At 37.7% G+C, this 26,918-nt stretch overlaps 2 long non-coding RNA genes across 16 annotated transcripts in view; one reads left to right on the forward strand and one right to left on the reverse strand.

Moving 5' to 3' along the window:
- Positions 1–26,918, forward strand: part of LOC106730484 — a 432,222-nt gene that overhangs the window by 305,173 nt on the left and 100,131 nt on the right. The gene's annotated exons all lie outside the window — the stretch shown is intronic.
- The window catches only part of LOC106730486, a 283,593-nt gene continuing 271,803 nt past the window's right edge, over positions 15,129–26,918 (reverse strand). For 6 of the 15 annotated variants that reach the window (XR_004326145.1, XR_004326157.1, XR_004326151.1 and 3 more), the window contains 2 exons: positions 21,555–21,733; positions 15,130–19,261 (listed from right to left, as the gene is read on the reverse strand). This is a non-coding gene — a long non-coding RNA (uncharacterized LOC106730486). Of the gene's footprint in view, positions 19,262–21,554; positions 21,734–26,918 lie in introns of all 15 variants that reach the window. The other 9 variants (XR_004326144.1, XR_004326149.1, XR_004326147.1 and 6 more) reach the window with 6 other exon arrangements.

The raw sequence follows: 26,918 nt of genomic DNA on the forward strand, positions 1-26,918 counted from the left end.
CAAAGGAACAGAATTTGAGTGATTTCTGTGACACCAAGTTTTATTTATTTTAAAAATTTTAAAGCAGAGAATCAAAGTATAGGCTGCGAGGTGAGGAACAATCTTTTCATTTGGTAAATGCACATTTTGGCTCATACCTGAATATTTTACTGAATTCAAATAATTCAGATTGAAATTTGTTCTTTGAAATTGTTCATTCTTACAAAACTAAGGAATAAATCAATAAAATAAAACAACTATGCGATAGACATAGTTGTTACACCTTTTGAAATCTTTCATTTTCATTAAAATTCATTTATTAGTTTACTGGGCAATTATTCACACAAAAAATTTTTTTCAGGCTTAGAATAAAAGAATCAAAGTTCAAATGGTTAAGTAAATTTAATAACTATTAAATAAATAGTTGCATTTTTAATTTCTGAACTATGTTTATTTTTATAAATATGATTGTATACAGAAAAAAATGTGCCACTGTCTGGTATTTTTTGGTCCTTATTATTTTTGTTTTATTTTCTGGCTGTAAATGAAAATAATTTTGTCATGTAGAGGAAATGAGTGTAAAAACTGACCCACTGTCTCAAATACACTGGGAATGCCACTGACTACAATATCATTGACAATGAAATTGTTGAACAATTTGTTGAGCATTGTTGTTGAGCAGCTACTATGTGCCAGGCACTGTTCTAGGGCTATTGATACAGGAGTGAACAAAACAGACAAAATGTCTTTGTTAAGCTTAATATTTAGCAGAGAAAATAAACAATAAATAAAATAGCAAAGTAAATTATGTAATATGTTAGAAAGTGATAACTGCTCTGAAAAACTTGTAAAGTAGAAAAAGGGAACCAGTATTGACTTTGAGAGGGGCTATGATTTTAAATAAGGTGATCAGAGTAGACCTCAATGAGAAACTGTCATTTGAGCAATGATTTGAAGGAAGTGAAATATTTCTTATCCTCAAGGATTTCGTGGGACTGTGTCTTATACGTCAGATCATTTAGCAGTCTCACCACTGTTTGCAGTGGAGACAAAGTAATTGAGGTCCCTGGACATGACTTAGTTGAGTAAAATTCCATCCTATTTAATATCTTTTCACTGAAAAATAGAAGTGTTTATATTTGAGAAAATTTTAATAATCTGGATCTGTAGTGATAAATAACAATAAATATTTTGTTGGAAAAATATTTAATGAATACCTATCCTATACAACACATTTTGATAAGTATTATTTGCATCAGATATGAACAAAATTCAGTCCTTGTTTCCAAATAGTCAAACGAAGGGATACACTTTATGATGCTGAGGAGGAAGTACTATAAACTATACAAAAGCATTAAAGTACTGTGAGGAGTTGAGAGAAGGCAAACTTAAACCCAACAGCATGCCATCAGGGAAGGTTTTATGAGGCAATGGCATTTAAATTTATTTTGAAACATATCTAGGATTGAAATAAACAGAGGTAGGTCCTGTGGTGGGTCCATCTGAGCTAAAGCATGGCAGTTGGAATCTATGAGAAGTTGGAATAATTGCCTGTGGATTCCCATTTGAGATGGAGACGTGTAACTGATCAAGAAGATTTGAGAGGAATCAAGGACTCTAGCCAGCTTGCACTGTGGGAAACACAGATTAAGTCAAAAGAGTGGGGGTTTAGTATTCTGGTTTATTACAAGTAGACATATGTTCAGGTAATGTTGAAAGCTGAAGGATGACCATGCCTGAGGCTGACTGAAATAGGCTGTGGTTAAGGGCCAGGAGATTTAAGGAGCCCAAGAACCAATGGGTAGATGGCGGGAATCATCAATGTGGGGTTGAAGTCATTGAGGGGGAATAGAGGGGATAGGCCAGAGGGGAAGATTGTATTTGACATTGATGTCTGTGAGAAAAGTGGAAACATGTCCCAATCTTAGTATGAGAGTAGTGAGGGTGGGGAAACATTTAATTGGTGGCTCCTTATAAAGTAAGACTAGAGCCCAGTCTTTCTTCTCCAGTTTGGTAGGCTATAGTTCCATGTGTTGATTGGGGTTGGGAGGGAGTTTCGGGGGCAGGTGTGAGAAACGAGGCAGCATACATTTCTCATGGTGTCAGATTAAGTAAATGTGAAGTTCATTTGGGTGGTGCCTGCAGTTTAATGCCAATTAACTAAAGTGCAAAAACTACCAAGGTGCCATGTGTGTTCTTTGAGGTCCCCTATTATGTACATATGAGTCAAAGCCAATTGACAGAGGATATATTTTATAAACCCAAAAAAGAAATTTTGACATTCTCAATAAATATGACCCCCTAGGGAAACCCCAGAGGACCTCCCAACAGCATTGTTTACATAAGAAACAATCTTCTGGAAGGAAGATGTGTAAGGAAGAACAATTTCTGAACCCTTGAGTACATTTCCCTGACAGCACATTCTACAAGATTTCTCCCAAACACATTGTTCTCTTTCCAGAATTATTTAAATAGTATAATTCTTTTATCCAGCTGAATAATGTCACTTAAGGAGGAAAGAGGTTTTGAGCTAAGAGCACCAGTCACTCTCTAGGCCAGCCCTTCGTAAGTTGGTAAGGGAAGAACCATCTTATTTGCAAAAAAAGACCATTTATTTAGAGGTGCAAAGTTGATGAAGCATTCAATTTACTAAGTGTTTAAATGCCTCATTAGTATTTCTAGGCTGTATCAAAATAGCTTTTTAAAAGAATCCATGTCCAGTTTAGAGGGAGGTGTCATATTATCAGGGGAAAAAATAGAATGACCCAGCAATGACACTGAAAACTGAAATGCCAGTTGGCATAAACAGAGACCTCAGAGCATGTGGTTGAAGGAGAAATCTCTCCGAAGGGCCAGCCCCTCCCCACCACCTCCCCACCATACACACATTGGTCTCTTTTCCCCTCTTCCTTCATTAAGACGTGCCACGTAAGTGTATTATCCTCAGTAGAAGCAAGAATGGTTTGGGGAGTCTAATAGGGCACCTCAAAACCTTTTTAACATTTGTGTTCTCTGATGCAGGGATTAACACTCCAAGTATTAGAGGTGTAACATTTGCACTCATGCTAGTTCAGAATTCAGAACAAACAGCGAGAGCAAGTTCCCTAGGGAAGTCCTAAAGATCCATTTTTGGAAGAGAATGTCTGTGTTTATATTTCCAGTTTATAAAACATGTACCAATCACTTGGCCTCAGAACATGTTTACAGAGGAGAAAAACACCCACAAAACAAATAAACTGCTGCTCGCACAGTTTGGACTGACGATCCTTGGCTGTCCCCCGCAGGGGTACTATTTTTCCTTGCCTAATAGAAACCCCAGTCAGGGGGTTTCTGTGGAACATCCATTCTTTTAACCAAAGTTTAGTTCAGATTCCCTCCTGTCTGATGTGCTGACAACTGGTTGAAATTAGACCAAAAATGTTCTTATTGAGTAGGTCCACTCACTAAGCAAACCACAGGTACTTCACCCAAGGGCAACATCCTGCATTCTGGGCAGTGGGGACAATTTCTGGGGTCTGTCTGCCAGAGGGAGGAGGTTCAGATTCATGGAGACTTGAATTAGCAGTTCCTATTTTGATGCAGTTTCTCAAGAGGAGCATAGCCTTTGGAAATTGATTTATCTATTTCATCAGTAAACTCGAGTCCTTCTTTGTGGGTCCAAGGGAATAGATCATTGGAGGATGCATTAACTGGTTCCTTTCATCAGTTAGCTTGCTCATGAAAGAAGGAAAACAAAACAAAATTGAAGTCATGAATATTGGCATTAAATCTGGTGAGAAAAAGATCAAGAGCTACTGACAGTATGAATGTCAGAGAGTAAGGTTTGAAGGGAAAGTTGCAAGAACTAACTCCAGAGGGATCTGAGTCATACAGACACAGGAGAAAAATGAAGCCTGTTCCCTGGGTAGCTCCTGTGTCTTTAATGTCAAACCAAGCAGCTCTGACCTTTTCATTAACTAGAGTTAGATTTTTGAGCTCCTAAAATGCAGCAATCAGCAGCACCCCAAATAAATTTCAAGGAGTCATGCTTTGTGAAAACCAGTCACCTCCATGAGTCATTAGAAAAATGTTGTGTGTTGACTCTGCCAGCTGTAGAGTTTCATGTGAACCCTCAGTTCCACAGCATTTGAGAACAAATCTCTTCTCTAGATCATTGCTGCTGGGCATGTAGATGAGTAATGGTCATTTAGGACCATGCAAAATCAAACATAAGTGACTCATACACAGTAGGACTCAAGAAGTTTTTATTGAATGAATTCATCAATTAAAATAATTTTCTGGTGCTTGAAGAGGAGCCATGTGTAAGTGGTGTAGGGTAGTCACCAACGTCTTTATGTATTTTCTTTCTACTTTCTTCCTATTTTGAGGATATATATATATACATATATACATATACATGTATAAATCCTGAGTGTTGGTTGGGTTGGGCTTCTCACACTCAGGTCTGTGACTCTTGTCATTTTTTGACAACTTGGACTTGCATTATAGGTGACCCTTCTCAAGTAACAAGTTATCCATAGGAAGAAATTCTGGAAAGCTCTTTCTTTCCATTGTCATGGAAAATTCAGACGAATTATCTTTTAAAACTTGGTCTTCAGGACTCTTCTCCCACTAGAATGTAAGCTCTATGAAGGCAAGAGTTATGTCTGTCTTTTTCTATTATTCTGTCATGTACTTATCCTAGTGCTTTGCACCAAATAAGTGCTTGATGATTTTTATAACTTAATAGCAGTTAATATATAGTTAACATTATTTGTTGACTGAATAAAGGGATAAATGAATCAACACCCTTGGCAAACACATCTCAATTAAATCTTTGAGACTGCCTCCCTACCGGTTAAGAAATTGTCATCCTAAATCCTGTGTTTATTATTTCTTTGCTATATTTTTCTTGCATCTCCATATATTCCTTAAAAATATTTATTTAGTTTAGTAGTTTTTAACTTTACAGAATTTATCATGCCAAAATATATGGGATATGTAGTGACTTTCTTTTGTTTTTACTCAGGATTATATTACCAAAGTGAAACCCTATTGTATTTTGTTGTAGTTCACCTTTCTGAACTATTGTGTAAAAGTACTTTTTGCACACTTTGTTAATTCTTCTGTTGATGGGTATACAGATTTTCACTATTAAAAATAAGGCTGCTGTGAGCATTCATTTACACATCTCCTATTGTGTGTGTGCAAGAGTGTTGTTGGGTGCACACTTAAGATTGCTTTTGTTGGGTCATAGGATGTATGAAGGTACAAATTTAGAACAAAATGGAAAGCTGTTTTCCATAGTGGTTGTACCAATTTATAATCCCATCACCAAAGATAAGGAAGTTCTATTGATTCATCCTTTCAAACACTTAGAAAGGTCATATTTTTTTTAGAAATGTACCAACCAAAATGTATCTGCTTGTTAAATGATACCTCATGTGGTCATGATCAGCATTCCCCTAATCACTAATGACCTTGATCACCTCTTCACGTGTTTATTGGTCAGGAGATCTATTTCTGTGTTAACACTTTCTCTCAGGATCCCCACCATTTGCAGGGTTGTGAGTTTTTCAGTGATTTCTTTTCAAAAGTTGCCCTGGCCTTGTTGGTCATTTATGAGCCAGGGACAATGAACAGACTCCTTTTAGGTCCCTTACCATATGTAACAGTCCTTTCAAGCTGTGGTTTCTAGTCCAGTTCTGTCACTTCTAGCTTCCATTCTAAGACAAATGAACAAGGATTTGATGCCTTACTTTTCTCACCTGTTAAGTGGGTATGAAAAGTGGGTTAAATGTGTGTATGGAATGGTGTTTCTATAAGCACTTTGTCTGCTTTGTCCTCTGCTTCTCCGTCAGTGCCAGGTCCTTAGATTATGCTCCTACCATCCCTGTGCCTGCCTTTAATGTGGTCTGTATTAAATTCCTGCTGGCTTGCTATTTAATAGTTTTGACTGTTAGAAAATACTTATAATATTATGATAATGATAATAATAATAATATCTAACAATTACTAGGCAATTATTGTGTCAGAGACTGTGATAAGCATGTTATAGATGTAATCTCATTTAATCCTCATGACCATTCTATGTAGTAGATACTATTATTATTCTTATTTATATGTGTCTTCGAGAATGTGATCAGCAAACTTTATTTGTAAAGAGCCAAACAGTAAATAAATGAATATCCGCTGCCCTCCAGGCTCAAGGACTGGTGACAGGAAGATCAGGTAGTGAGACATGAAACCCAGCAAGTGCCGTGATAGAAATATACAGTCAGTGCCACGAGACACAGACAGGTGACTCCGTCCGTGCACAGGTATCAACAGGCACCTACTATGATCCTGAGGATGGATATACAATACACAGAACAGACAGACCCCCACCCTCATGCACTGACAGTCTAGGGGGAAAACTCTGTTTCAACAAATAGTTTAGTAAATATTTACAAGTGTGCAAAATGCAGAGAAGTACCAAGTCCTAGGACAGTGTATGAGCATGCGGAATCTGGGAACAGAGGATTTGTCTGGTACGACGGGATTATGAGGTGGGGGTCTATGAACTGAAAGGTGAATTAAGGCCAGACCATCAGGGCTTGAACACCAAAAAAGGAATTTGGACTTTAGTCTGGTGACACCTGGTAGGCATCAAAGATTATTGAACAGGTGAATGACAGGACTAGTCCTTTTGAAAGAAAACTCTGGCAACCATATGTAGAGTAAATTGAAAAAGTAGAGAGAGCCGAGACCAACAGCCTCAGCCCCATGGTCTTAGCGGGAAACCATTCAATGAATGAATAAAAATGGCAGGAAGGAAGACCATTGAATAAACCAAGAGTGAGAAGCCAGTACTCCCTTCACAGTTTTGAATATTTTTTAATTAGCAGCATATTAACTTTCTTTATAATGTTTGATATGGTGGAGGGATGTCAGGTATCTGTAAATAATATCATCATTTGCTAAAATACACTGTACTAAACTGTTAATCTTTGCAGCATTTAAACAAAATACCTGCTATTTATTTGCCTGGTAATTTTCTTCGAATCTGCTTTCTGCATGTATAGTTCAAAAGCAAAGTGATCATAAGTCAAGGTGATTGCAGACTGCAAGGTAGTGGCATTCACATATGTGCCAGTTTCTCCTATGACCTGCTAATTTGTTGCTCTGGGCCAACTGCTTTACAAAATGTCTGCCAGTCGTGTATTCCTCCTACTCTGTAAGAATTTATAACTCAGGATATTTCTAAAGGCAGTTTTCTCATTTCAGTGGTTTCACCATGGAATGGGTCCCTCAAACTCACCTCTGGGAGTTGTCACTGGACTCTTCTCTTTCTATAGCCAGTTACCAAGTCCAGTTGAGGCTGTGTTCCAACCACATCTCAGATTTAGTCTTTCCTTTCCATTGTCACTTCTGACATGCCAAAAGGATTAATCAACTTTGCATGTCAGAAAAAAGGAGATGGTGAGAGACAACGAGAGCTTTGACAAGGGCAGTGACTTCTGGATAAAAAAGGTCTTGGCCCAAGCAACGCCAAGGCTGGCATCTGCCTGGTGATACCAAGGCTTCATTGCTGATTTATAGCAAAGCAGGAATCCCCTTTGGGGCGTCAAAATATCCCACAGGCGGAAAAACAGATGCAAGAGCTGTGAATAATGGAAGGTCTTACAGGGCCAAATCCAGGAAAGAAGTGATGCCTGTGAGTGAGGAAAGGGTTACAGGTCCCCTGGGTCTCTCTTCATGCACACATCCGTGAACTGGGTATCCACGGAAACACCCACCTAACTGGAGGGCAGCTGATCACTTCTGCAGCAGTCTTTGCTTTTAATATCTGTGTCCAAATTTATTTGACATCTGCAGAACATCCAAAGAAAATATTCAAGGACAGGATGGGCAATCCGGCTGCTTTCTGAGTTCATCAAATATCTCACACTCCTTTTTTCAAATGTTTTCAGTTTTGCAAAACTCAAAATGCATTTTGCCAAACATGTTCTCTGTTAATGTTTATTTAGAAGGGAATTTAATCCGTATGCTGCTGATGCATTTACACTTAACTCATCAAAATGTTTTACTAGAGTCATTTGATGTCCAAGAAACCTTTTGAGTCTTTTTTATAAGCCTCTTCAAGCCCATTTTGCTTCGAAACAGGAAGTCGCCTGTTACTAACCATAAACGAATGCAATCCCCAGAGGATTTGGTTTCATTTAAGACACTGAGAGACCACAAGTTCTCAGCCTACCCTGAACTCTACAGGAAAGATTTTCTCCTGAACCTACTGAGAATGGCCATGCGTAGATGAGGCGCTGTTATTATTTTCCAAAACAAAATCCTTTATAAAGAGGCATCTTTCATACAACTCCTGGGAAAGACGGTTACCAAAGCAGAGCGTTAAATCATTGGCTTTGCAGGCTGCACCTGGTAAGTGTCACTGTCTCCCATGATCCACTTACCATTCAGAGCTCGTTTGCTAGTATTAATAGAACAAATAAAATGGAATGGGAGATAAAGATACCGGGATAGTGATTTCTTGCTTCAGGAAAACCATCCTGGGTTACAGACCAATACAATGTTCCCAGCCATGAGCCAGGGAACCAAAGCTGATATAAACACAGCATCCAAGCCACAGAACATGACTTGTTTAAGGCTTAATTCTGTGAAGTAAGGCAGGAAACAAGATTTATCCTTCTGGGAAACTTTTGGCATTTGCCTCGAGCTGGGCCTGATTACTCTCTGCCTTCCCCGCCATCTATTACGGCTATCTGAAGGAAATCACTTTTTTGCCCAAACTAAGGCAAAAGAGAAACGTCTCCATCTGAGTCCCGTAGAAATCCTTCTGTTTGACGTGGCATTAAACAACGGAGAGCGAGCGGCCCTGCTCTGGGAGGCTCGGCCGTTGCTATCTTAGGCCTTTTGGCTGTGAAAGAGAGTAAAATGAATTGGGCCCAAGCCATTTTACAAACATAGTAAAAATAAATTTACTACACTCAATAATTGAATCTTAAACTTGTCACTATGGCAAACTCTAAATTATTCCAAGAGGCTTCACTGGGACTTGGCAAAAGGAGTGGGTACCGAAGGTCAGTTTTCATGTATGAAATCCAGCTTAGGTTATAACTGCACGGGCTGCAGAGTAAACGTTCAAAGGATGAATGGGCCATTGAGAAGTAAATCAGACTCCCCAGACGCTTAAATAAGTCCTGGAAGGCTTTAAGCCATCAGTTTGGTGGGCTACCAAGAGATTTAGGTTACTAATACAAGAGAATTTGAGGTTGTTGATACCAGGCTCCCCGCCCCCGCCTCGCCCCCGTGTGTGTGGGTAAAGCATTAGGGTTTGTTTTTTAATGTGGCTTTATTTTCATGTTACTTTAGTTGTATTAAGTGCACCCTGATTGGACAGTGAAAGCTGTGTGACTTGGTCGCTGGCCCACGCTCTGACTCCGGGCACAAGGCTGGAGTGTTTACTCTGGAGGGGAATGTTCAGACTCTGACCCAACCGGGAGACATTTCAGTTAACATCTGGCTTTGCTTACTTGTCCTAAATATTCAATTATTAATGGACTATAATATTAGATCATTTCATTGGTCCTTTTTTTTTTTTCTCCTTAAAATCATATTGAGAGGCCACTTCCCTTAGTGTCATTCTGAATTTGCCATCCGTAAAAATCTTTGGGAGACTCAAGCACAAGAATTACCAAAGAAACAAAGACACAAAACTAACCGATTTGTTTTTTAAGTTAGATTGGGAAAAACAAATGAGTTCACTATTCAGATGGAAGAGATAAAAACTTTTATATCCGAATGGTAGCATTATTGCTAATTGTTCATAGGGCCCTGAGAAGCCACTGATTTGGTAGCGTATGTACCTGAAGGTGCTGCCCAGGAACAGGTATTTTACATTCTTATCCATTTTGGTCTCATGAATTATTTTTTAAACCAGGTCTAGACAGTTTCAGTTGCCTAGTAAATTTAGGGAAGGTGGCTTGTGCCTCAGAGCAAGGCAGCCATCTGTTCACTGAGTCAGTGCCAGTCCAGTCTTGCCAGAGTAAGTCATGGAAACGTCATGCCTAAATGGTCTCAACTGGTCACCTATTTAACTGGACTTACCCAGTTCATCCCCACACACATGCTCATAATGTTTAAATGGAACAGTTTCAGAAAGCACGTAAGTGCTTTGCATCATAGTATACATGGTATATCTTTCACTTCGTGTAAATTATTAGGAAATGACCTTGGCTTTGAAGTTAGGAGTCCACAGTCCCCATGGGTTCCACTAGGAATTCAAACTTGAGTGAGTCCTTTTGCCCCCCATATCTCCTCTACCCCCTGAGTTCTCAGTTTTTGTTAACGGTGCAAAGACACCACTAACTTCCAAATCTCCCAATATGAAGGTGAACAAAATAAACAGTCTCTGTTGCATATAACCTTGAATCCAGAGATGCTTTATTGGTGGCCCCATTCAATATTCCTCTTTCCTTACTGGCTGAAACAACTCAGGAGGAGTTTCTATTTAATATCTCACTATCCTTATGAGGTAAGCAATGCATGGGCAGAAACTTTAATATATATTATGATTGTATGTGTACATTCAGAGACATACATGGATGGAATTGTGCACTTAAACAATTGCTACGAGTTATAAACACTCAACAAAGCAAACCAAGATCATCACTGACCAAAAAAAAAAAAAAAGAGTGAAAATAATGACTAAGTTTTATTTAGGGCTTTGTGTTTTCACGTGTTGCAGTCAGTCCTTCTAGAAACCTTATGATTTTTTTCTCCTTTTTCTTCGTCCTTTTTTTTTTTTTTTCCTTTTTATTCTCTTCTTTCTTCTTATTCTTACCTTACAATTTTGCTAAATAATATTTGGAGATTAAGTTAAGATTACTTAGGTGGTGAAGAGTGAATTTAGGTGTTGATGCCAGGTAGCTCTTTTTGGTAAAGCCATTAGGTATAAAACCCCTAATGGTTTTGTAACTATTGCAGGGAAGCCAGTTTGGTGGAATTAACCCCTATGTATGCATACACACATGTGGGTCCTGCTTATGAACAACGATGAGAAAAAAACAAATTCAGTATCTACTTTCACTGTGTAAAGACAGATCCTGCAAAAATACTTCATAATACCATCTAATCAGGGCAGCTTCTAGGGTGAGGCAAGTGAAGCTTTCAGGGCACAAAGTTTAAGGAGACACTCACTCCTGAGGTCCTGCAAGTTCAAGGCCCACAACTGACAGTAAACGCCTCCTTAAATTTTCCCCCCAGGGCACCTCACTTTCCTCCCCCAATCCTGGCCCTGCGTGCAATAATTATCACATGCTGGTCCCCTTGCTGTAGTTCTAGAGAAATGAAAACCAATCAATGAGTGATTTATTAAACATCTACTATGTGCTATGGGTTGTGGAAAAAGTGAAAACATTTCCAATTATACTGTATAGGCTTGTACTGAAAGAAAATGTTTTCCAACTAGAAAGATAACACTTAACACATGGGTAATAGTCAAATCAGATATATCATCAAGTCTATAAAATACCATGGTCCCATGAGGTCACAGATGGCAGATTCAGTATGGTGGAAAGTGGGGGACGTTACTGAAGATGCTCTCAAGGAGAAGCCCTCGTGCTCTAACTCACATATGGGTGGGTGAGGCGGGGCCCTGCTGGGGAGACTATGGGACTCCAAGAAAGGCTGATTGATGTTGGCCGTAGGAAGCCATTTATGTGTTTGAACAGGGGAACAATGTGCAGAAAGCTCTGTGATGGATTATGCATCATTTTGCTGGAGTGGGTCAGGATGATGAATGGATGGTAGGTCCATCCAAAATAAGAATATTGTTTTAAAGTGGGGGCATATTAGTTTAAAATTTATTTTAAAGTGATTACTGCTACAAAGTGGTTTTGATCTGTTACAGGGAAATTGAAGTTGGAAGAAAGGAAACAGTAGAGGTTGAAATGTCCAAATCAGGCATCTTATTTATACCGTTTTGTCACATTCCCATTTCTCCTGAAGTTGGCTCCACCATGCACTTAGCAGTTGTTGTTGGCTCTGAACTCCCTATTGTCTGACCCACATGGCTGGCTGCTCCATCATGTGCTCCCTGGTTCACTGAGCAGTTTTCATGAGTGACTCTGGTCTTCCAGACTAGATCTCAAGTCCTGCAAGGTCAGGGCTCAGAGCTCACTCATTCTGGAATGTTCGATCACTGTAGACTCAGGGAGCAACTGGGTCCATGGAAAACAAGTTACTAAGGGTTTCACAGCTGTCTACTTTGGATAAAAGACATGGAGAGAGATTGAACTTGATTACCCAGTGAGGAAAGATCTGCATTTGCTGTACTTCGCAATGGTTGGATTGATCTGAATGAAATTTCCAATGGCTAATTTCATTTCTAATCCTTACATGAGCCAGAAAACTCCACCTGCAAGGGAACAGTTTTTCATTGCCTGTCTTTTGAAAAGGGTCAGCATTTCCTGTCAACAGGAGCTGCAGTCACAAGAGGGAATTGGTTACTTCTATGATGCTGGTTGCTTAGGAAGGAGGCCCAGGACTCAGGCTTCTGCAAAAGTTCTTGGCTTAGGGTCAAGCCAGAATGAACAATGCAAGACCCACATGTCTCCTTATAGACAGATATCTGAGCTGGGGATGCTGAGGCCCAAGACAGTTTACCAAGAAGGTAGAATTATGTAACCCTGTCACTCAATAAGGCTTCTTTCCAGTTCAGGGTATCTTGGGATCAAACAGTACACATAGCAACAAAACAAACGGAAGGTGCACATCTTTGCATTGTTAAATGGATCATGTCAATGCATAAATCAACACAAGTGCATTGGGAGTGCTGCCTCATTTATTTACCCATCGCTGGGGAATGGACTGTTTATTATAGATAAATTTTCCAAATAACTAAAGCCTGTGACTTTAAGTGCCAAAACTTTAAAAAATGTTAACCATGTATGATGAAAATCCTCTAAACATTCCCTACTGTCTTAAAGACCATACTCAGAATATAGTTTGACCTTGGAAATATTTGGAGGAGAAAAATGGAATGAGGAATAGACACACCATTAGATCTGATGTCTTAAAGCTGAGGACTAATTAGGAGGGAAAAAAAGGGGCTTCTAGACTTAATCTACTTCTTTTTATTTTGAGAGGACTTATTGGTGGAACAAAGGGGCAGTTTGACATTTCTCATTGTGGAGGAGGCAGCAGGAGAATGGTACCTATATGAATCACCTCACCTGATTCAGATCAACTACGTCTCTTAGCAATAAGACAATATGAGAATGAGATGTCTTTAAGGAGATTGTGGACGTTCGAGAAGTGCCAAAACACTAGAAATGGAGCAAGTGAGCTGACTAGCAATCTCAAGTAAAGTTCTAGAAAAGGATGTTTCTGAACACGTGGATAAGGAATGTCATCCTCAAGGTCTTGTTTCTCTGACCTCATATCTGATATACTTATAAATCCTGCCAGCTTTATCTGCACAATTCATACACAACTCAGTCATGCAACCATAAATAATGTCTCAAGGAATGCCTCTCTCTCAGTCCTTTGAGCAGGTATCAGTTACTGATATCAATAGGCCCATTTTTCCTGCCAAGATCCCTCATCTACACCCTCCCTCTTTTCTGATTCCTCATAGCCATTCAAACTTCCTGACTTTTAAAATCTCAAGAGGAGAGTTGCCCAATTCTGATCAGCAGGCAGAACAATTGATCCATTTCTTTTCCTGTCTTGTTTATTGCCCCTTCTGAAGGGGTGTGAAAGTGGTGGGTGAGCAGGGAGCTCATCTTTGACATATAAAAGGGTATTTCAAAGGTGATTTCAAAAAACTGAGCACTTTCACTGAATGGACTGACATTTTTCCTTTCAGAGTCATCCAGTTCTTGTATGTATTATACAGTAGCCTTCTCTCTGTGTCTCCCTATAATGGATTTTAATTCTGAAGGGCTTCTCAAACCTTTATTGATGTCTTCATGTGTCTCTGAGTGATTAAGAACATTGGCTTTCGAGGCAGATCATATTGTACTTAAATCTCAGATCTGCCACTAACTAGTTAAATGACCTTGTGCAAATGACTGACCACTCTATACTTCTGTTTCCTTGTCTGTGAGTGGAAAAAAAAATTCCAATGCCTATCTTGTAGGCTTTTTGTGAAGATAAAGCATGAAATTGAATGTGAATTGTTTTAAGTGGTGATTAGAATATGATAATGTCCAGGAAATGTACTTATGATTGCTTTTTTTTAATTTAAGATAAATGGGGGGGAATCATATATTATCATCTCAACAAACCCCAAATGATTTTGAATGAAATTAACATTTTTTGAATTTCAGAAAATCTTAGACATAATAAATACGTAAAACAGAATAAATAATATTTTCCTAACCTGACAGCCATCACTACCCCTAACTAGTGAAAACCCAGGTATTTTCTGTTATCTTTAGGAGCAAAACACACATACATGTTCTGCTCTCTTATTAATCTAATGATTAAAGAACTTGTGGATAGTACTGTAAGATATGGAACAGAAGTAGAAATAATTATTATTTTCATGAGACATAATTTGAAGTCTAGAAAACCCAAGAAAAATAAAGGACATCTCTTAATATTGTAAGAATTCAATAAAGTGTTTAGACACTAAAAATAATCAATAAGAAAATATGAGAAAAAACTTAAAAGCCATTTTAAACCAGCAAAAAAAATTACAAAACCAAAAATATTTATAACAAATATGAAAAATATATTAGAAACAGAAAGTCAACTTTAATTTTTTTTAAAGGGGACAGATTCATTCTATAAAGATTTTGAGGCAGCTTAGTGATCTTTAGAGGCAACAGAGAGCCCCAGGGTTCTGAAGATATGTGGTCTGAGGTCAAAACATGGTTCCATCAACTTACTGCTGAGTGACCATGGGCAAATCATGTAACTTTCCTATGCCTCAATTAGATTCTCTGTAAAATGGTCATAATAATAGCACCTGCCTCATAAGGTTGTTGTATGGATTAAATTAATGGGAACAGTAAAGGCAAGACCTGGCAGTCACAGGCACTTAAAGAGTTATAACTAGAGTTTGCTTTGTCAATATGATCAAACTATAAAAATTTGCAAGAAAGTGAGTTAAATAGGTTCCCCTACATATTAATAATTGTGTACTTAGAACACAGAATTTAAAATAAATGTACAACCAGGAAAAATATTTGCAATCAAATGTGACAGACAAATAATTAAATTTCTTTATAAATAATGATCTCATTCAATTTATATTATCTTAGAATGTAAAAATATAATTCACAGAAAAAAATACAAATGACTGAAAAGTATTTTTAATTGTGTCAGTTTTACTAACAAGCAAGGAAATGTAGGTTAACAAATAATCCTAGATCCTTCCTTTCATGTCAAAATAATAATAATAACAATCATAATAATGAGTAAGAGGCAAAAATGAGAAGACTCTGTGCAGATGAGGGAATGATAAACTAGAGGCATGCATGTTCTGTTTCTATGAAGATATTGGAGCAACACTAAACAACATGTAGCAAATATTTTTAAATGTCCATTCTACTAATTTTAGTTCTGAGACTCTATTCAAAGGGAAGAATCAGACATGTAGACAACAAAGAATGTACAAAAATAGAAAATAAAGCATTATTTATAGACATGAGAAGAATATGAATGGGGGCTATTATTAAGTAAATTGTGGTTTATTCATATAAAGGGATATTATTCAGCCTTTCAAATAGTATTTAGAGAGTTTTAGAAATACTTCCATTATAACAAAATACTTTCGTTATAACAAAAATGAAAAGGTGCCATATCGTTTAGACAATGCTATTTCAAATATATAAATACTACAGGATAAGACAACTAAATGTGTTAACCTTAACATCTCTTATGCTGCCGTGTGTATTTAGAAATTCTGTTCGTTTAGGTATTTTTAATTTTTAATTGTGACAAAAGACATATAACGTCAAATTTACCATCTTAAGCATATTTAAGTGTACAGTTCAGTAGTGTTAAGTACATTCACATTGTTGTGCAACAGATCACCAGAACCAGCTCATTTTGCAAAACCGAAACTCTACCCATTTAACAACATCTCCTCATTTCCCTCTCCCCCCAGCCTCTGGAAGCCAGTATTCCACTTTGTTTGATGAATTTGACTATTTTAGATACCTCATATAAGTGGAATCATACAGTATTTGTCTCTTTGTGACTACATTTAACTTACATAGTGTCCTCAAGGTTGATCCGTGTTGTAACATGTGACAGAATTTCTTTCCTTTAAGGTTGCATATGGTTCCATTGTGTGTATATACGATGTTTTATTTGTCCTTCTTTCGATGGACTTCTGGGCTGCTTCCACTTACTGACACCGTGAATAATGCTTCCATGAACATGGCTGTTCAAATATCTCTTCAAGACTCTGCTTTCAATTCTTCTGAATATATACCCAGAAGTGGGATTGATGGATCATACGGTAGTTCTATTTTTAATTTTTTAAGGAACCAGCATACTGTTTGCCATAGTATTTTCATCCCACCAACAACGCACATAGGTTCCAATTTGCCCACATCTTTGCCAACACTTGTTATTTTCATTTCTTTTTTTATTAGCCATCCTGATGGATGTGAGGTGGTAGTTCATTGTGGTTTTGACTTGCATTTCTCTTACAAGTTCTGATGTGGAATATCTTTTCATAGAATTGTTGGCTCTTTTATATATTTTTGAACTTGCAAAATGTTTAGAATTAACATGTATTATTTTTGTATCAAGCAAACAAAACACTATGAACACAATTAGGCTGTTTGGCCTCTGGTTTTGTGACATTAACAAGAGCAAAAAAAGCTTTCTTTTTCCAGGCCCCCAAATCCCCATTTGTGAAATAAGAAGGCTATACTAGCTAATCCCATCTGTGGCTCTTTTTAAATGAAGGAAATAATCTTTCCTCATTTTCTTCAGTGTTGTAAAAGTAGTTGCACTTATAAATCTCCCCAATTTTGGAATTTTTCTGAGAAGAAGAGGTGGGTGGGTAAATTGATGATTTGGTGGTAGTTTTTCCAGCATTTCTACTTCATTTAACATTTTTAGTGCCCCAACTCTGTAGAAGGCATTGGACCAGGAGCCAAGAATAGAGAATAATGCAGTCAGGACCCTGGCCTGTTGAGTTACAAGTCAATTTGGACAGGCAAGCTTATAAGTAAATAATTACAATGCAGCTTCAAGTTGATGTAATACATGTATAAATAAGGTTCATTGGTGTGACCAAGAAGCAGACATCTGCTTCTAAGATGCTAAAAATGTGAAGATTCATCTAATAGTGGGGAAAGGCTCATAATAGTTGTCCCCTAGACCTTGTTGTTTACAAAATCCATGGCATTCAAATTTAGTGAGAAGAAATGTAATATTTACCCAGCAAAGACAAAGCAGAATTTCCATGAGCATTTAACCATTACATTTTTTTTAAACTAACAAATGGCTAAAATGTTTTCCATTCAATCAAATGGTATTTTAGAAATTGTGGTCTACACAAAGGATGTCTCTTGCTGGGCAGAGTAATATAATACATTCTGTGTGGAGTAGGAAACTTTAATGATATATGCAGTTTTGTTATTAAAACTGAGTTATATATTTTGCTCTGCTCTGGAAAATTGTGACCCAGTATAACATATCTTCACATTGTTTATAACTTGAGGAAAATCAACATTTCGGGTTCCCAGTTCACACAGTAGGAATTACATTTGTTTTGGCCAAACATAATTTATATAACTGCAAGGAACAATAAAACATGAACTCTACAGTGTTTTCTTACCTAAAAATAATATAGACCTTGTAAAATTGAAGAGATTATTATTATAAAGGAAAAGACAGTAACTTAAAAGGCTGAAGCTCATTTTACAACACTCTTTAATGCCTGTGCAAATAGGCAGACACCTGTGTCCCCATTTTCCTTGACCCTAGCCACAGGAGTGAGATTCCACACAGTAATAAATAACCTTACAAATAAAACTTTGAAATATAATTTGCTTGAACAAGCCCAGTTCTTCTATGTTCAAAAGTCATTTTCAAAGTGACTTCTTAAAATGACTCAGTATTCTTTATTCCCGTGCCTACAAAGATCTTTTGCATATGATGTAAGCGTCTAATCCATCTTGTTAATAAGGCCCCAGTTAGTGAAGGGGCCAGTCTATATTTACAAGTTGAGAGTGAAATGAATGAATGAATTGATCAATCAATCATTCAATCAATAATTAGGCATTTATCTTTAAAGTCAACTAGCCTATGCAGGAACTGACTCTGCTACTTCAATATGAGAATATAAAATGTGATCCTGTTTTCAGAGACATGGGAATGACGAGGGAGGAGAGTGAAACTTCCTTTGAGGAGACATGTGCAAGAGTCATACTGAACACATATCATAAAACTGCTGAATGCCAAGTCGATCAGACAAGTAGAAAAAGCTTTGACAGTTTGTGGGCAAGTACTGTGTTCAAGGAACTGGTCCATTGTATCTTATTTAATCTCTAAAGTCTAAACCATTCCACAAAGTTGGCAGAATTATCATTATTTTACAAGTGAAGAAATTAGGGTCATTAATTTTAAGTGACAGGTTCCAAATCACATAGCTAAGTATGTAGTAGAGTTGACCCTAGACCATGAGTCTTCTGGTTCTACATACTGCAGTAGTCGTTCCACTACACCACTGGAGAATCTGCTGGGTGAACACTGTCCGCTGGTACCGTCACAGCATAATCAGATGACAGGTGGGTCTAGCATTCCTACTACATGACACCTATGTATTCATGCAATTTTTACCTTTTCTCACGCTCAGAACTTTTTCACTTACAGAGCAGATTTTCCTGCCCTGTGATTCGCTTAAATTTCAAATTCTTCAGATTCCAGGTGTAATTTTTGACTTGTTCTTTTAAGTCTTAATATCTATTTCAAACTGGGATTTGAGTTATATTTAATAGTTTTATGGTTTCTAATTGCACTGATTCTTTTTTCTAAAGCAATCCATTCTTAATACTTATTTAGAGAGAGAGTCCTAAGGAATCCTAAATGGTGCAGACTTTTTTCTCAGGAGCCAACATGAGAGTCCATTTTCCTTTAAAAACAGTTTGCAGCCTCTCCAGGCATTGAATCATCTGGCTTGGGGCCAGGCACTAGAGGGTGCTTTAGAAATATTATTTGATGATGAACTCGCATGTCCGCTTGCTTTTCGGAAATCATTCCTGTAAATCACAGCTTTGAAAACTTGTCAGCATTTTGCTCTTTCTTTTGTGGATTTCTTCAAAGGGAGAAAGAATGCCTGAAAAGTAAACAAAAAAGTCATAACTGCACCCCAAGGAGAGTGGAATAGAAAAAAATTATAGATACTGATAGACATAGAAATATTTCTGCAAGATAGAAAGAGAACCCTGTGGATAACTCACAAAGAGTCTACTGGAACCTTATCAGTCGACTGGGCTTTGTCAGAGTAAAGCAGGTTTGTGAAGGGGCCAGGGCAACATGTGTTCCTCCCTATTCCACACCCTCCTTTTCTGGAAGCTTGCTGTAAGCATAACACCTCACATCTGTATAAGACTTCTCCCTCTTTTTCTTTAAAAGGCACTTTTACATCTATTAAGTCTCAAGTGATACTCAATAACCTGTGTGCTAAACATTACTATTCCTATTCTCTAGATGGAAAAAGAAAAAAAAAAAAAAACCCTGAGATTTAATGAGGATAATTATTCCACTCAGACCCATCAGGCTAAGTGGCAGAATCAGATTTTAATTATAGGACTTTTTTTTCTAGTATATATAGGGCAGCAGCCCCATTCTTCTTCTTTCATACTAGTAACATTTTTCCATACGGGTAACACAGCCATGTTTCTTCCCTTCTTCCTTCAGACTTTGTCACCACATTTATCTTTTCTCATTAATGTCTTCACATTTTAAGTAAAAATAAAACACATACACGACAAAAACCAGAGGGCATCAAATATAAAACAAAGACCCACACACCTCTTCTGCTGTTAAAAAATGGATAACCTGGTAGGGATGCTCAAAACATCCGTGGCGATCATAGTCTGAAGCACAATGAAGTAGAGCCACGAGTGAGCTATCATATAGGATCTGGGGTTTCAGAGGAGGCAGAACTCTAACTGGGAAGATCAGAAAGGGTTTTTTAGGACAAACATGCTTTTCTTCCAGGTCTTGAAATACAGCAAGAGTCCAAAAGAGCACCCCAAGCTTTGGAATAGCAAAGACAAAACTGGCAAAGCTCAGGGCATTTGCAGAAAGCAATGCATATTCAAGTTATTGGAGGATTGCTTGCCTGAGGAGGACCACAGGGCAGAGAGGCTGGGAAACAGGCTTTTAACCAGGTTCTAGGGCAGTTCTGGCCGATAAAACTTTCTGAGATGATGGAAATGTTTTATAATCAGCATTGTCTGACACAGTAGCCATGGACCACATGTGTCTATTGAGGACTTGAAAAGTGGTTGCTGTGACCAAGACACTGGACATTTGGTTTGATTTAATTTTAATTTTAATGTAAAAGCCACATGTGACTAGAGCCTACCATTTTAGACAGAGCAATTCCAGGCGCCTTGGATGGTAGACTGAGGCTGTCACAGAATTTTAGGTTTATCCAGGGGAAACAAGTGCTTGCTGACTGGAGGAGAGAGATGGACTGAGAGAATGTGGGGAGGCTGAGGTAAGAAAAATAAGAGGTGGAAGAATTGAAAGTTGGGATCATAGGAGATGCCAGGTTATAATCGTGGCATCTGTGAACCACAGGATTCAAAATGCAACTGCTTGCACTCATTCATGTCATAAAGGTTTGTTCTTCACCAGATTTATGCACTCCTCCAATGTCAAAATGACGTCCATTCTTTCATCTCTTAATCAGTAGCTAGTAGTCAGCACCGCGTCTTCCACAAAACGTTCTGCATGTGACTTTTTTTTGTCAAATTCAACCAGTTATGTGTTTATATGTCATAGTTAAATTAAAATATCCATCGTCTAAACTGGATGGAAGTGATAGGAGTGGAGGTCATTGATATTCAGTCATTTAAACCCAACATATATAACAGGTAAACCATTAAAAATGCATTGGCTTGTGCGTGTGTGTGTGCGTGTGCGTGTGTGTGTGCGTGTGCGTGTGTGTGTATGTTTGTTTATTTCACCCAAATCTTTCTCTATCTCTGAAGCACTTAGAATTCAAAAACTCCAACATGGTTTGTCAGACACATAATCTGTATTCTTTTAAACCCGTAAGAAATGACATTCTTGTTTCAGCTTTATCAGTTTCTTAGATTATGAATATGATATTCTGTAAAACTAGCCAGTGCCCACTCCTCCTTCTAAGGCTGAAAGGGTTATTAAAACAAAAACAGAAAATTGGGGTCCTCTAGACTGTAAGAAATTGATCCCCCAAAGATTTAAGATCATGCTATCAAAATCACAACTAGACACTGGTGCCCAAGTTGGCAAATGGTTTTCCTACAATACTTTGCACAGAAGAAAAGAATAAAACAGCAGCAGCAATGACAGTGAACACCTTACACCCGGCACCACAAGCTCAACCGCCAACTTTTTTTTTTTTTTTTTTTTACCTGCAGATGGATTCACCATTTGGGTGCCTTCTCAAATATGTCTTAAATATTTCCGTGCTGGTGAATTCTCATGTGTGGTTCTCTTGGGGATGACTGGGCACTGAATAGCCCTCCGTGCAAACTGGGTTATGAGCCAATGTTTATTCCATGACCTGGCCTCTCTTCTACTACCCAAGAATCTGAGAAAAAGACACAGGCTTTCAGAAAGAAGGATGGGCACGCCGGTTAGTTTTTTCTTAATACTCATTCAGATGGCACCTTGGCTAACCACGCCTGATGCAGATGGAGTGGGTTTTTCCAGGTCTCCAGACAAGGGCTATTGGCGTTCTGACTCCCCAAAAGTCTCACTTTGGAGGCATAAACTCATAAATAACCTCTTGCCAAAATTGCCAAAATCTTTTCCTTATGTTTTTAGACCTGAAGGGAAAGTGAAGATCAGCTTAACAGCTACTGGAGTATCTTGGAGATGGAACTCGAGATTTGTACTTAAATGTGTTCTTTGCTCGTGACAATGAAAATCTTGAAACCTCCAGAGATACTGTTTTCTAGCATCTTAATTTCATCCAAATTGTATGTTTCTTTGAAATATTGGCAGCAGAGCTTTTGCAAAGGTTTTAGCTCTGAATCCTCAATTACAATTCTATTGTTTTAGTTTTCTTACCAAATTAAAAAAAAAAAAAACCCATGATATGTAATCATGTCTTTTTCCATGCCTTTACTTGAATTCAGGCAATTGACTACATAAACTAAGGAAAACAGTGCAGTTATTAACAGCATTGTGTTAGTTAATGCTAGAATTGTTCCTCCAGTCACAGAATCCTAAGATCTTAAAATTGACCTTAAAGGAAGCCACCTTAAATCATTCTTACAAATGATGGTACTATTGAAAGTATTAAATGCCTGGGAGCAGAAATGGGAAGAATGCTCGCTCATGTTCTGTTTTTTTGTTTTTTTTTTTTTTCCCAAATGTCCAAGTAGCCAAGTCTCTGGTATGTATCAGAGGAACAGGCAATTTTCAGAGTGAAGTCAGCTGAAAAGTATGCAGATGGCAGTGTAAATGCTAGGAGAGTTTGGAGGAAAATATGCCAACTATGTGCTGTTTTGCTATAGTAAGTAAGTAAGTATAGAACCATCGCTTCAATGTCACGGGCAAGATCTTTGCCAGGTGGAATACCCTATTTATAACCCTATCAAGAAGAGGAAATCATGCCAAGAACAAGGTAAAACTATTAGCTGTATTAACAAAAATACTTAAAAGCATGTTTGTATTTGAAAATAAATGTTCGTGGTTATGAAAAAAATATAAGTAGTTGTAGATCTGGGTGTTGAAACCTGTTGCAAGACCATTAATTAGTCATCTTCTTATCTTCTCTGCCATATTTCTCCCAACGTGCCTGTTTGAAGTCGTAAATGGAGCTCATAAATGGACTCCTTGGGAGATACGGAGAAAATAAACAATTCCCCCTATTTGGTAAATAGTTAAGAAATCTCCCTGGGCTCACATGTGTTTTTCCCTCCTGTTGGCACTGTTGATTCAGTGCCATCTGGGACATCCTCCCAATCTGTCTTGAAGCTGCCAGTCTTTCCAATGCCAAGTATGTAGGCTGCAATCCCAGAAGCAGGAAAAGTAGAGGGAGTCCAAGGGTGTGCCATTGAGTGTGCAGAGTCTGTTCACAAAGGTGTCACACTGGGAGGGAGGGGCCTGGCAACCAGCCTGCACGTGCCAGCAACAGGACACCGGCCGTGAGACGCCACCCCACATCCTTCCCTCCTCCCCAGTACCCTGGCAGGCAGCGTGTGAATAAGCCGGTTGCTAAGGGAATGGCTGGATTGGTGCCAGGGTCCGCTTCTTTTGCCTTCCTATTGTATCAGTGAACCTTGTTTATGCCGTACAGTCCTCGACTACAAGGACTGGGCAAACATTGAGATACAATGTTTTTCTCCTTTCTTTGTTTTATTACTTTGTCTTCTCCACCTACTCATATAAAGTGGGAGAGTACAGAGACCACGTCATTTGCAATCAGACAAAAATCAGGGTTACATTGGACTCTTACTAGTTCTGTGTCTCTGAAGATAAAACAAAACAAAACATTCAACTCATCTAAGCCTCAATTTATTTTTCACTAATAGAATGTACCTTGCCGGTTTGTTGTAAGGTTTAGCAGAGGTGATGTAAATGCCTAGCACTGGTTCTAGAATATGGCCGGCCATAAATATTAATTTGCCATAGCTGGAGGCACTATAAATAGACTATGGCTCTTCCAATTTATTAATCATGTATTAATCTTATTATTTAATAATCTAATTCATTCATCATTATATTAGATAATGATATCATATACTACCCTTTAAGTATCTACTTATTAAAATAATTATTAACCCTCTATCAAATTGTATGATGATTTTATAAATATATATGCTTATTTGAGATATAATTGTCACACATTATATAGTATGTATTTTATATAACCACTATATATCACATATATTATGCACTGTATTATTTTACATATTATTATATATTATTATATTATGATTTTTATTATATAGTATGAGTCTGTCTCATATATATGCCCTAATCATGTCATGTTTTATATGTTATATTAATACATATTATTTATGTTTATAGATATTGTATGTAGTTGTATGTGATTTTATCATTTCATTAAATAAGTAACTTTTTTAACATTATTTATTGATTTACAGTAATTTTACAATGTTGTGTCAAATTCCAGTGTAGAGCACAATTTTTCAATTTTACATGAACATATATATATTCATTGTCATTTTTCTTCTCTGTGAGCTACCATAAGATCTGGTGTCTATTTCCCTGTGCTATACAGTATAATCTTATTTAGCTATTCTACATTTTGAAATCCCAGTCTATCCCTTCCCACCCCCTGCCCCCTTGGCAACCACAAGTTTGTATTCTATTGTCTATGAGTCTGTTTCTGTTTTGTATTTATGTTTTGTTTGTTTTGTTTGTTTGTTTGTTTTTGTTTTTTTTAGATTCCACATATGAGCGATCTCATATGGTATTTTCATTTCTCTTTCTGTCTTACTTCACTTAGGATGACATTCTCCAGGAGCATCCATGTTGCTGCAAATGGCGTTATGTTGTCTGTTTTTATGGCTGAATAGTATTCCATTGTATAAATATACCACCTCTTCTTTATCCAGTTATCCGCTGATGGACATTTAGGCTGTCTCCATGTCTTGGCTATTGTAAATAGTGCTGCTATGAACATTGGGGTGCAGGTGTCATTCTGAAGTAGGGTTCCTTCTGGTTATATGCCCAGGAGCAGAATTCCTGGGTCATATGGTAAGTCTATTCCTAGTCTTTTGAGGAATCTCCATACTGTTTTCCACAGTGGCTGCACCAAACTGCATTCCCACCAGCAGTGTAGGAGGGTTCCCCTTTCTCCACAGCCTCTCCAGCATTTGTCATTTGTGGATTTTTGAACTGATGGCCATTCTGACTGGTATGAGGTGATACCTCATTGTAGTTTTGATTTGCATTTCTCTGATAATTAGTGATATTGAGCATTTTTTTCATGTGCCTATTGATCATTTGTATGTCTTCCTTGGAGAATTGTTTGTTTAGGTCTTTTGCCCATTTTTGGATTGGGTTGTTTGGTTGTTTCTTATTAAGTCGTATGAGCTGCTTATATATTCTGGAGATCAAGCCTTTGTCGGTTTCATTTGCAAAAATTTTCTCCCATTCCATAGGTTGTCTTTTTCTTTTACTTATGGTTTCCGTTACTGTGCAGAAGCTTGTAAGTTTCATTAGGTCCCATTTGTTTATTCTTGCTTTAATTTCTATTGCTTGAGTAGACTGTTCTAGGAGAATATTTTTGAGATGTATGTCAGATAATGTTTTGCCTATATTTTCTTCTAGGAAGTTTATTGTATCTTGTCTTATATTTAAGTCTTTGATCCATTTTGAGTTTATGTTTGTGTATGTGTATGGTGTAAGGGAGTGTTCTAGCTTCATTGCTTTACATGCTGCTGTCCAGTTTTCCCAACACCATTTGCTGAAGAGACTGTCTTTATTCCATTGTATATTCTTGCCTCCTTTGTCAAAGATGAGTTGACCAAAAGTTTGTCATGGGTTCATTTCTGGGCTCTCTATTCTGTTCCATTGGTCTATATGTCTGTTTCTGTACCAATACAATGCTGTCTTGATGACTGTAGCTCTATAGTATTGTCTGAAGTCTGGGAGAGTTATTCCTCCAGCCTCTTTCTTTTTCTTCAGTAATGCTTTGGCAATTCTAGGTCTTTGATGGTTCCATATAAATTTTATTATGATTTGTTCTAGTTCTGTGAAATGTGTCCTGGGTAATTTGATAGGGATTGCATTAAATCTGTAGATTGCCTTGGGCAGTGTGACCATTTTAACAATATTGATTCTTCCAATCCAAGAGCATGGGATATCTTTCCATTTTTTAAAGTCTTCTTTAATTTCCTTCATCAATGGTTGATAGTTTTCTGTGTATAATTCTTTTGCCTCCTTGGTTAGATTTATTCCTAGGTATTTTATTACTTTGGGTGCTATTTTAAATGGGATTGTTTCTTTATTTTCTTTTTCTGTTGATTCATCGTTAGTGTAAAGAAATGCAACTGATTTTTGAACGTTAATCTTGTAACCTGCTACCTTGCTGAATTCTTCCATCAGCTCTAGTAGTTATTGTGTGGACCTTTTAGGGCTTTCTATATATAGTAACATGTCGTCGGCATATAGTGACACTTTTACCTCTTCTTTTCCAATTTAGATCCCTTTTATTTCTCTCTCTTGCCTGACTGCTTGTCTAGGACTTCCAAGACTATGTTGAAAAGGAGTGGTGATAGTGGGCATCCTTGTCTTGTTCCAGATTTTAGTGGGAAGCTTTTGAGTTTTTCACTGTTGAGTACTTTGCTGGCTGTAGGTTTGTCATATATAGCTTTTATTATGTTGAGATATGTTCCCTCTATACCCACTTTGGTGAGAGTTTTTATCATAAATGGGTGTTGAATTTTATCAAATGCTTTTTCTACATCGATTGAGATAATCACGTGGTTTTTGTCCTTTCTCTTGTTGCTGTGATGTATTACACTGATTGATTTGCATATGTTGAACCACCCTTGTGTCCCTGGGATGAGCCCCACTTGGTCATGATGTATAATCTTTTTTATGTGCTGTTGGATTCTATTTGCTAATATTTTGGTGAGGATTTTGGCATCTGTGTTCATCAGTGATATTGGCCTATAATTCTCTTTTGTGGTAGTGTCTTTGCCTGGTTTTGGTATCAGGGTGACGGTGGCTTCATAGAATGAGTTTGGGAGCATTCCCTCCTTTTCAATCTTCTGGAAGAGTTTGAGAAGGAC

This window comes from Camelus ferus, chromosome 15, assembly GCF_009834535.1.
Source record: "Camelus ferus isolate YT-003-E chromosome 15, BCGSAC_Cfer_1.0, whole genome shotgun sequence".
In the NCBI taxonomy this organism is placed as follows: Eukaryota; Metazoa; Chordata; class Mammalia; order Artiodactyla; family Camelidae; genus Camelus; species Camelus ferus.